This window comes from Sceloporus undulatus, chromosome 4 (genome assembly GCF_019175285.1).
Source record: "Sceloporus undulatus isolate JIND9_A2432 ecotype Alabama chromosome 4, SceUnd_v1.1, whole genome shotgun sequence".
Classification (NCBI taxonomy): Eukaryota; Metazoa; Chordata; class Lepidosauria; order Squamata; family Phrynosomatidae; genus Sceloporus; species Sceloporus undulatus.
In genome coordinates, this window is record NC_056525.1 from 69,516,245 (window position 1) to 69,529,090 (window position 12,846).

A 12,846-nucleotide genomic window follows, 5' to 3' on the forward strand; every position below is an offset into this window, starting at 1 on the left:
ATGGCGTCACCTCAGCCGCCATTTTGTTCCTCTCCACATTGCACAGTAATAATGTCCCTCATAAATCATAATTCAAATACATAATTGCATGTAATTGGGAATAATATGCAGAAATAATCCAGTTTGACACCACTTTAACTGCTCTGGCTCAATGCTGTGGAATCCTGGGAACTGCAGTACACTCATCCCTCCATATTTGCAGATTCAATTAATATATTCTCTCTAGGCATATCTAGGTCCTCCAGTGCAACTCTATGGTCAACTTTAACTAAAGGTTGCACTGAAAGCCCTAGAGATTCCTAGAGAGAATGCTCTACTAGGCCTTTGTGGCTCCTCCAGTGCAGTTCTGTGGTCAGTGTCTGTCGGACTTTGACCACAGTTTCTCTGGAGGACCTAGAGGTTCCTAGAGAGGTGTCCTCTCAGGGAAAAACACATTTTTGTTATTTGCAGTTTTCCCATATTCATGGGGTCCTTGTGCCCCTAACCCTAGCGAATATGGAAGGACAAGTGTATTGCAACTACATTCAGTGGGAATTACAATTTATGAGTAACAGTACATACAAAAAACAAAAACATTACCTAGTGTTTTGTATGGTGTGGTACAGGAGAAGATTGATGGTGGCCTGACACTGTTCCCTGGCAGTTCTAGTTCTGTGAGGCATTTGGCCTTCTCTGTCAGAGAGCTCTGGTGCCCCAAAAAACTACCATTCCCAGGATTCCATAGCATCAAGCCAGGACAGTTAAAGTGGTATCATGCTGGACTATTTGTTTGTCGTGGTGCCAGAGCGCTCTGACAGAGAAGGCTAAATGTCGCACAGAACTAGAATTCCCAAGGAACAGTGTCAGCCCACCACTGAACTCTTCCCATACCACTCCATGGTAATGTTTTTTGTACTAATGTTACTCATAAATTGTAATTCCCACTGAATGTAATGGCAATACTTGTGGCATAAACAACTAGCAAAATTAAAGTTATACCTTTAAATTACAATATCGTATGCACAGCCTAAATGTATTTACATGTACACAGTTCCTGCTGGTTAAAGAGAAAGTTTGGTGAGATGTGATGCTTTCCAAGAAAATTTTAAAAGAATTTTTTAAATGACTTTTTTTTACATTTTTAATTCACTTTTTTGAAAAGCATGGGGCCTCCCCTTTCTCCTTCCACTGAGCCTCACCCCACTCACTCCATCTCTAAAGTGTTTTAAGCAGACACAGGTAAATGCCACAGCCAGTTTCTGCCAAAAAGCAGGTGTTTGGGGAGCATTGCTGTCACACACACACAAACCCTGGCCTTAGGATGTCAACTGGTGCAGCCTGAATCCCCCACACTCCCCTAGTGATGCTTATGCTACAGCTTCTTTCTTTCAGTTAGTCTCAAAGCTGCTACAAGGTCCCTTTGTATACTGATATTACATCGAGGCTAGCACGGCTGTCTCTGAATTCCACCTCAATAGGAATTATCATCATGATCACCGTCATCATTTCTATGCCGCCTTTCTCCCAGAAAGGGGCCCAAGTTGGCTCCCTTTATAAAATAGATATTGGGGGCGGGGGCATTTAAAATAAAATTTAAAAAACAAACTCATCTAATTAGAAACAGTATAGAATGACATAAAACATAATAAATGTAGATAAAATTATAATGTAAAAATGTATAAAACATGATAAATGTATGGGGAATGTATGGTTGATCAAAGGATTTCCTCTATTCCACCCCTATTCTACTGACTAGAATGTCTCTTTTGATGGGAAGAAGCCCCTCAAAACATGTAACCAGCCAGTGGCATTTAAAGAGAGCTGCCTGGGGTAAATAAATAAACTCTTAAAATAAACTGTCCATTTGGATTGGGAAAGGCTCCCTAATTTCGCAGCCAGGAGTCCAACCCCTGCTATGAAGCTCTGGGACCGAATCCATTTAGTCTCCTTAATTAGCCATTCCCTTAATGAACTGTGAGAATTCACTGGTCCTAGGATACCTCTCTTCATTCATTCGAATGCACACACACCAGCCATTCTGCCCAGTTTTACTTGCATACTCACATGTGCAATCATCCTGCTTTGAGGTTCACAGTCCAAGAACTGTGCAGCTGAAGGATCCCCAGAGTTCTATGGTTATGGGTAAAAGTCCATGGCAGGTGGGAACGAAGGCTGTGTATAATAAACAGACAACCAGTGGTTGACAGTCAGTTCAGAGTGGACAACAACTAAGATGAAATGCAAGCCAAGCACATGGGAGTAAAAAGAAGAAGAGTAAGGGAGCTGAACTAAAGAGATACTTGGGAGTGTACCCTCTAGGCCAGGGGTAACAGTTTTCACAGGGAACACCGATTACAACTTGTTGAAAATCATTAGGTTTGATGGTTTGAGAGAACACAATAATAAAACAAGTGGCGGACATACAAATTTGCCTTACCATACCATTGAAATGTGTTGTTCTTCCACTTGTTACTTCCTTTCACCTATAGAACCATTTCACCCACACTTCAGCTTCTGTACTTAAGCAGAGAGGGACAGCTCTCAGTTTCCAGGAAGCAGTATCAGTAAGTCCGCTACTGCTCACCTTCCAAAATCCTCACACATGCTAAGCAGGTTCCCTCCCAGCCCCTGCTGAATCAGGGATGTGAAAGGTGTAACTTGCTGGCTGTTGCTGGTCTTTAGCTTCCAGAATCCCTCACCTTGGGTATGCTGGCTATAGCTGTTGAGAGAGTTGCAGTTCAATAGCATCAGGAGTGCACAACAGGATTTCTGACAGAAACATTCCTGTAATTCAGTTTCCTTTACATACTGACTACTTGTAAATTCCACATACCTTGACATCTGTGTTACATGTTTAAATGAGAAAGTGCTAGAGAGGGAGCTTGTAATGAAGAATATAATAGCTGTAAATTCTAACCCTGCTGTAATTGTTAATCCTGCTTTTGTTCTTAACTTCAGTGATGGTTCAGTCTGTCTGGAGAGAAGTATGATGGGGTGGTGTGGGCTCATGCTTTAAATCTCACAGCAGCATGTGCTAGGGTGTTCCTAGGCAATTGCCAGCACTGCCAGTCAAAAGGCACTGACCAGCTATTCCATCTCTCCCTCTTTAATGGAGTTTGTGGTTTGCAGTTAGGTGGAAGAAGCAGTGGGGAGACTCACCTGGATACTGCCCCACCAGGCCATTCTGTGAATGAGGGAGGGCCATAGCACAAGGAAAGAGTCATCTGGATGCACCCTATGGCTCAGCAGAGTGACACTAAATATTCACTGCAGCTTGATCAAAAAGGAAAGCTGGAGAGGTCCAGAGAGTTATATATGGGGGAGAGCAATGTCATTTGAACCTGTAAGTGATCTGATTCAGCAAATCCACTTCTCAGTCTTTAGATGCAGCTTCTTGTCAAACTAAACTACCTACATTTCCCTTCTGTGATGCCAGTTGCCATGATGGTGCAGCAATGCCAGTGATCCTCGTTTTGAAATATCTTCTGCCTTACAGCTACCAATTCCCACTCCTTGTCCTATTGGTACATTACTTCCTAGACTACTCCTTTTCTCTTAAACAGATTATACCCTTATCATAATAATAACTACATACATTATAGCCATGGCTGTTTATGTATTGTTATTAAAATGTTTTTACCCTGACCATTTAACATGAGATCTCAGGGTAGCAAACAGATCAAACAAAATAAACAATTTAAACATATCTAGGAGAAGGTTCTGAAGAACTCTTCTACAGCAGTTGGATCTACATCTTAGGAGCAAGGAAAGTCCCATTTCATCAAGCTAACAGTCCATCCAGTATCCTACTGTATAACTGATGCTCCTAACTTTAGGATTGTGCTGATCCTACATTTGCACTCTACTATGTGTATTTGTACTGCACATTGTCATGCTCATGAGAACCCACAAATGGCATATTGCCCTTGCTGGTATCCATCTATTCAGTCTCATCATAACATGAACTGCAGCTCCCCCAGTCTCTTGTAACACATTTTTCTAATGCCTGCTGCTCAGACAACTGACTTGGCTATTGATATGCCACTAACCCATTATGGAGATCTGAAGCTCCCATTTAGAAATTACTATTTAGTGGCCTGAAATCAGAGCCTTAATGTAGTGCTAACATATCAATGTCAACACATTTAATAAAAATATTTAGTTTGCATTAGCCATTAATATAAATGTAGAATATTTATTTGTTTTACTAATTCATAAAAAATAGATTTTAAGCATGATTTAGAATGACAAAAGGGCCAGACTATTCCGCATTATTTCCCTAAAGAAGCAGATTAAAATAACATGAACTCATTGGCATTTAGTTATATTTTTTAAAAAGAAGGTGATTGATAAGGTTAACCAATTAGAAGTGATGTAATAATTGTTTAGCCTGAGCCTTGTAGTATGCATGGTTGGTAGTAAGAGCCAGTAACTTCAGTGTAGCTTATTGCTAGAAAAGTGTCCATAGAATTCTTTCTTGCCATGCATGGTGTTGAATATCCAAAGAACAAATCCTTTTCTGCTCTGCCACTCCTGTCCTTTTCACTGAAAACACTGTCCTAAAAACCAGTGTCTTCAAGCTCAGGCATACAACTCCTGCTGCTGCTTTTGTAATACAGCAGAGATAGAAATTACATGGCCCTCAATATGCTGTTCAACTGCAACTCCCAACATTCTCTATCATTAGGTGTATTGCCTAGCTCTGCTGGTAGACATAGTCCAACAACATCTGGAAGGCTATACATTTTCCATCCTTGTTAATACAAGAACCCCTGGTAAGCTAAACATGCATCCCAGAACAAGGCGCATGACACAATTTCACATCAGCAAACCAAGTCATTTTTTTCATTTTTCTTTGTCTTAGTCTTTTTTCTTTTTTTTTGCATTTGCCATCTTCCTAAACGGACTACATTTCAAAAAGCCTAGATCATTTTTAAAAAGATAAAATATACTATTTTTATGCCAAGCATTCATTTCATGGCCCAGGTTCCCTAAATATAGGAAGAATGCTGAGCTAGCCATAAGTGGAGCAGGGAAGGAGTACTCTGTTCTATCACATAAGGAAATATGCTGGAGGTGTAAAGTCCAAGGCTTAAATAGCAATTCAAGAGAAGGAGGCTCACATGTGGGTTTCAGGTTGCATTACACACAAGCCTATAATAAAACCCTACGCTGACCATTTGATCTGCCAAACATTTAATTTACTGTATATAGAAGATGCCAAAAACTATTGCCGCTTTTACAGAAGGAGGTGAACTCCTGGGAAAATATGAGAGTAATGAATGTTGTGGAGATGACTTTCAGTATCCTGTAGTAATTTTTCTTGGGTAAAATCGCATTAGTTACTAGACCTCCTGGAAATTAATTGGAATGCAAGCATGCAACCGAGTTCTGAATCAGTGCAGCAGGTGTCCTGGAAATATCTATAGACTTACGCTTCTTAACACAGACTCTTTGGGAACAGAAGAGTGCAAGTTTAAATCACACATCTTCACTATTATTATTATTACTGCTTTTTTTTTTTTACAGATAGGTAAATACTGTCTGCCATTCTGCTAAACATGGTAGCCAGAGCTTCCTAGAAAGCATCAGCTTAAAATGTTCAATAATAGTGACAAAAAGCACATCATCATTCATTTTATCCTTGAGTTGTTCTTGGCAAGCAATTGTCTTTAGTGTCCCAGATTCTTCAAAGAGGGGGAAACGTTTTTAGGCTCTGAGCAACTTGTAAGATTAAAATGGATTGCTTCTGATTGATGCTATGCCTATCATGTTTAAAAAAACCAAAACAGCCAAACTACACCTTATCCCATAGTAAATTAGTTCACTGTCTTAAAAGTAACACAGGGCATTGATCTTCTGCTGCAACAAATCTGACTTAGCTACCCTTCTACAAAGCTTCCTCATATATATATATACACACACACACACACACACACACACACACACACACACACACACTGGTATGTATATATATATATATATATATATATAGAGAGAGAGAGAGAGAGAGAGCACTGTCAAGCCTGAAACATTTATTTTCATGAAGATTACTTAACACACTGTACTCTAGAATATTTATTCAACTGAAAGAGACTCTAGTTGACATCTGTGGGTTCACTGTTTCTAACCTTTTGGTATGCATTAAATTGCATATGAGAATTTACACCCAGAATGCAAAGTTACAGTTTGCTTTGTGCCTTTGCACTGACTATCCAGATTGGCTGATCCTTAGCATATCATTCAAGAAGACAGATTCAAGTTCCTCAGCTTAAGGGCTCAAGGTTCACAGTCATGCTAACAAAATGCTAGTCTGAATCACTGCTGTTTCACTCACACATGTGCTGATTTTTGTAAGAAAAAAAACCCTGTATGAAACAGGCTAGCTATTGTATTTTGTCTGTTCTGAGCACAATTTTGCTTAAGAAAATTTGTCAGAAACACCCCCACTTTCCTAAGCAGTGAGCAATTCCAGAGGCAGTGCTTCAGACTTTAGTTTTCTTTTGGTGAAGTGATCAGCAACACAGCATTGTGATATCTTGCCAAAGCTGATGTCAGAGGTCAGCATAATCAGGCCCATGTCAAGGTCTAAACCCAGCAGGAAGCTCACTGGCCCAGTTTCTTGACATATTTGCCTAGTTACCCGCCCTTTCAGATTACTGTATAATCACCCCTCCTAACTCACGGATCTCGGATCCACACTCTTGAAAATCTGTGGAGGGGCGACCTCTGTTATTTTAAATGGGGCCCGTGCCCAGTACACGCACCCCCCCCCCCCCCGCACATACATAGGGTATGTGCCCCATTCAAGCCTATGGGGCTTGAATATGCACAAACCTCCATTTTCACAGGGGGGTCCGGGACAGATCCCCCACGAAAACAGAGGGCCAACTGTATTGTGAGTAATGATGAGAGCAAGGGAAGGTAGCAGCAGCATCCGTGCCTTCTCCTTCTGGCCAATGATGCATCTAGACTCAGAGGAAGAGGCCAAAAGTGACAGTGACAAAGGGCAAGGCACTGAGAGCATTTTTCCTAAGGCTGTTGCAAACCCTGGATCTGGTACACTGTATCCAGTTGTTTGTAAATAGGGAGCAAAGAAAAATAAATGTGAAACCAGGCAGCATTACTCTTTCATTTTTGTTGTACAGTAATAATTTGTGTTCCACTGTTCTCCATCACAGATGGATCAAAAGCAGCTTATAAATGGGAGATCAAATAAAGACTAGAATCCTGTTGGATCAATAGGTGCACAAGCAGTTGAACTTTCCTGGAGGTTGCATAAGTGTGGGGTCCCTAGTACAGACCCTCAGTTTGCAAACACACACACACACACACACACACACACAGCCCTCTCCCTCTTGACTTGGTGACTATAAGTGAAATGAATATCGCATAGCAGGTGAGCTCGAGGCTATGGCGCCTGTTGTGTCTTTGCTTGTGCAACTGTGGGAATCAAGTATAAGCATGTTAATGTATGTTAATATTATGCTAAAAGGGCAAAGGATCTTGTTTATAGGCAACAGAGAAGTATGTACTAAGAGCCCTTAAGGATCCCACTTGCAACTGTACTCAGGCCTGTTTGTCCCTGGCTCTCTATGCTGCATTTACCCAAACAGCAATCTCTTCACACAGACCATTCATAGCTCTAATCTGACTCACCCCAATCAAGCATGGACAAGGGGTGTGTAAGTATGGTGTGGGTCATGGGCCTCTGCCCAGGGATTCTCGGGGTGCTGCTTGGATTTGCCAAAAAGAACTCCAGAACAAATAACCAGGAATGGCTAGATAGCTGGTTTTGAAAAATGTGTAAATTTTGATGTCAAGCAGTTTAGGGGTCTTTTAAACCATTTAAAAGGCACATAGCCTCTTCTGGAGCCTTCCAGGGGCTTGTATGCACTAGTGGGAAATGCCACACTCATTGCATAATGGTTGTGACCTGAACACCTAATATTTCTCAGGATTCACAGACAATGTGGAGCCTTCCTCTGGAAAGCGGGGGGGGGGGGGGGGGTTTCAATTTAACGTGCATTTGTGCATTTGCCTGGAAAATCCAAATTAACAGCTAGGACATGACCATGTGGCCCAAAATATTCCACACTGTAGGAAATGTGATCATTGCAGGAAAGTCTCTTTCTTCCAAGTTGCTCTGATTTTGCCATAGTGTGTGTGGAGCTATCAGAATCGCTACTGACCAGGAAACTGTCATGTGGCTACTGGGTAAGTATGCAGTTTCTTGCTGGTATAGACAACTCCCAAGAGAGGCAGCTTATCCAAGAGGCCTGAGGGGGTTGAAGGCTACACAAATTTATTTATTAATTTATATTTTGACCTTTTCCTGATATGGAAGCCAAGGTAGCTCATAATATTGGTTAGAGGAAAACACAGTTAAAGCCATAGATAATACAAAAGTAAAAAAAAAGTTTTAAAAAGTAATCATATTAAAACATTAATTTAAAACAGTTGTTAAATACCATTAAAATGAAATGATCATGATAAAAACACAATATGTTCCACTGCCTTGCCCAGATCCTGCAAGCCCTTGCCCATACCCCCCCCCCCCCCCGATCAAGTCTATCATCTGGTTTGTGGTCAACCCTCTATCTTTCCTAGCCTTATTATTTTTTCTCACTGTGTGGTCAAAGTACAATAGTCTCAACTTTATCATCTTGTCCACGGTATCCTAAGTAAGTTGGCCCTCCATTTTCACGGGGGATCCATTCCACCACCACCACCCCACAAAAATGGAGGCTCACACATATCCAAGTCATGGGCTTGAATAGGGCACATGCCTGCGAGCGAGCGTGGGGTGCATGCCATGGAGGCACAGCCCACTGGAAATAACAGAGGTCGCCCCTCCATGAGTATTCAAGGTCGCAAATCCCAGATCTGTGAGTTAAAAGGGATGACTGTACTCTTCTCTAGCACCACATTTCAAATGAGTTGATTTTCTTTATGTCTGCTTCCTTCACTGTCCAGCTCTTGTGTCTGTACATGGTAATTGGGAATATATTGGCCTGAATGATTCCGACTTTAGTGCTCAGTTGTATGTCTTTGCTCTTCAGGATCTTTTCCAGTTCTTTCATAGTTGCTCTTCCGTCTTCTTATTTCTTGACTACAGTCTCTTTTCTGGTCAATGTTTGATCCTAGATATGGAAATTCTTTAACTATTTCAATTTCCTCATTGTCTAGACTGAAATTGTGAATTTTTTCTGTGGTCATTATTTTTGTTTCCTTTATGGGGTTTATCATATGGGATGGATCCTGTGCAGAAACTGAATTTAAACTGCAAAAAACCCCTGCAAAAGTGGGTAGATTTTCAAACAATGTCAGGGGTTAACCCAAACAGAAAGTGGACAAAACCTGCATAAGCAGGTTGGTTTTCACACGATGTAAGAGTTAATGAGCATTAACGTGACATTATCCTGAAAGGAAAGTCAACAAAACCCACTCCTTTTTACTTTTGGAAAACTCATTTGAGTTAATGTCATGTTATTGCTTATTAATCCCGACATGTCTGAAAATCAACCCGCTTTTGCAGTTTTTTTCTGGATTTTTAAATCCCATTTCTGCACAGGATCCATCCTGTGTGATAAACTCCTATGTTCAGCATCAGACCTGCCTTTGCGCTTTCATCTTTGACCTTTCTTATTAACTGTTCCAATTCCTGAATATCTTCCGCTAATATTATGGTCTATGAAACACATGCTGATTCTTTTTTGGAATTCTTATTGGAAAACCTATTGGAAAAGCACCAGGGCATCATCACTGGCTATTAAGTGATCACAGGTCCAGAATAGGCTATATCATAGTTCTTACACCATAAATCATATTACTAACTATAGTGATTTGCTTTGTTACCAGTTACTAAAATTTATAGAAAAATACAACTATAACTGCATATCTAGAAAGACTTTGGATTCCCTGATGTTTGCAATGTACTTTGGAGACTGCTCTTCAAAATGAAAGAAATCAAAGCTTCTGCTTAGTGTGGTTAGATCTTTTTGACTTGTGCCCAATGATCTGTCTAGGCAGTAGCCGTTGTTTTCTACTAAACAGAGTTCACGGGGCAGATGAAAACAGGGGCAAATACAGTAACCATTCAGTTAAAACTTCTTTTTTCAATTCCATTACCTGTACTTTCCCCCGTTTCATGCTAGAGCCCTGCTACATTCTGGTTTAAGCAGCAATTTTATAATCTTGGAGCATGCATTTTCTTCTGAATAGGCACATATAGGATTTTCAATTTTCTTATTGATCATTGAAAGCAGTAGTAACAGATGACAAAGGGGCAAGTGAGTGCCAAATGATTTTCAAGAATCCTCCCATACATATTTGATTAAATAAATAGTGTTTCCATTTCTTCATTCATTCCAAATTCTCAGTCAACTTTTCCATAGACTAAGTAGAAACGTAATAATACTGAGTTCGTCATGATGTGACAAACCAAAAATCAGCTTTGAAAACAAGAGGCCCATAAGAATGTCCAGCTAGTAGTCCAATTGTGTAAGCATATGCTTACTGAGCACTTTTAGATTAACATCAGCTAATATGTATTTTTAACTTTTTAAAATCTTCTTACAAAATAAACCAGGTGGTGCAACATGTTGGTTTCCTCTTTTTTGCTGTTGTACAGCTGTTTTGCTAGAATGTATATCCTCTGTATGGGTAGACTTGGCAAGATACTGCAGTTAATATCAACTATGGAAATCAGTGGCTTTTTTTCTGCATTTTCACCTTAACCAAAGATAAGAAGAAGAGGAAAGGATGAAGTCTTCTAGTTTCAATGTCAGTTGGGTGATGAAACTGCTCCAGTTTTTTTGTTTGAATTACAAAGGAGCTATCCAAAGTGCTGAACTCATTTTGGGGGTGGGATTTGGCCTTTTGCAAAATTCATTTAAAGTTTCCACTGACACTGGAGGGGAGACAAATATACTCTGGTCAGGGGGTAAGAACAGTAAACATGGTGTGTTGTGCTTTGTCTTAGTGTTTATTACTGTGTTTTAAGTGTGTGGTTTAAATGGTTTTAACTGTGTGCTTTTAATGAAATTGTTTGGTTGTTGTTTTTAAAATCTTTGAAAAAGCTGTGTCAGGAGAAGGGCAGGATATAAATTAGATAAATACAGCAAAGAGATGGATATTTTTGGTTGGAGTATTTTTGTTTGTTTGTTTGTTTCTTGCCTTTCTAAAGTGTAGTAAAATTATAGGAGGTGGCAATTCTGTTTTCCACCACATTCTACTATGGTTGCTGGCAGGACTTTCCACAAAATTGTATCTATAAAGGCATTGTCCACACACACATACACACCGGGCAGGGGGCTCTATACCAGTAGCAGATAAAAATGCACCAAAGTAGACTATCATTGTACATCAGTATGGTGATGAAGTAACTGGAAGGTAGAGCCTCTTGGTTTCTGCACATCATGACACTGTTATAGGCACAGATCATCTCCCTTGGGAAACAAAAAGTGACAATTCATTGTGTTTACATTCTACAAGGATTAGGTAATCTAGGAAAGTGTACAGTCAGTTTTCATTTTGATATAGCAAGAGAGGCATCTTTATATCTAATTGGACTGTGGGGAAAAGTCATTTGCTTCTTATTGTTAATTACCTGAGCTGCCTCTGAAACCTGGAGCCCATTCACACTACCTAATTATAGAGCTATCATTCCTTTTCAGTTGTCATGACTCCATCCTATGGAATTCTGAAATTTGTAGTCTGTTGAGGCACTGGAGCTCTCTGGCTAGAATTTGCATAGGATGGAAATATGACAGTTAAAGTGGAATAATAGCACTATAATCTGTAGTAGAAATAGACCCTGGGAAATTATAGTAATATCACCACATCATATATGGCAAGAAGCCATCACCAAAGGAAGCTCCTTCCAGTAAGGAAGCCCTGGTTCAGGCTTAGCGCATGCATGGTAGGGGAAGATAGTGTGGAGTCAATTCATTCAGAGATTATGGGGCCTTAGTGTGGGCCTAAACTTCAGGTAGGCCTGGCCTCCAGAATGGTCCTAACTCTGAACAGCCTGTGTAGTTGGAGGATGCCCTTCCTCATCTATGAAGATGTATTATCCTGCTGAACTAAGGAAAACAGTGCAAGCCTGCAGGAATCTGCAAGGGGATGGCCAGGCTTTCATATTGGAAAGGGCAGATCTGAACCCTTTGACCTCCCAGAATGAATAGCCTAGCACAGAGGGGAGAAAATGTAAGTTTCTAAGAACTGGCAAGAGAATAAAGGGAATAAAGCAAGCAGGGGGTTGAATTTGTAGGGAAAATAAAAAGTGTATATACAGTATTTAGTGTTGCTCAGAGGCATGTACAGAGCAACTTGGAAGTGGCTTCAGGTAATCAAATTGATGTATATCTTAGCCACTCAAAATTTTGCCATGGAGTAGTTCTTCCTATTCATAAGCTGGCTATTTGCATAAATAAGTATACGTATTGTGATATAATAATTAGCTTGCTCATATTACCACTCAGATTCATCGCTGAAGATGGTAATGATAATATTAGTCCTGTGGGTGGAAGGACCTGTAGCAGTTCATATATGGATTGCAGTTCCCATCGTCCTGTACTACAGGTTGGTAGTTGGTATCTGACAACATTTGCAGAAGTGTGATTTACCTCTGTACCCTGTCCTGTCTACAGGACAGAGACCACAGATGAACTACATTCTGTTGTACCACTGTATATGCTCATGTATAAGTCTACAAATTTTAGTCAAAAATTTGACCCCAGAAAACCGGGTCAACATATCCACAAGTCTACAGATTGTAATTTCAAATTTAGCTTAAGTTTGGAAAGCAACAAGTCAAATTATTTTGATGTGGAAGGGAAAAGGGAAGGTAAAGGTTTTATTAAA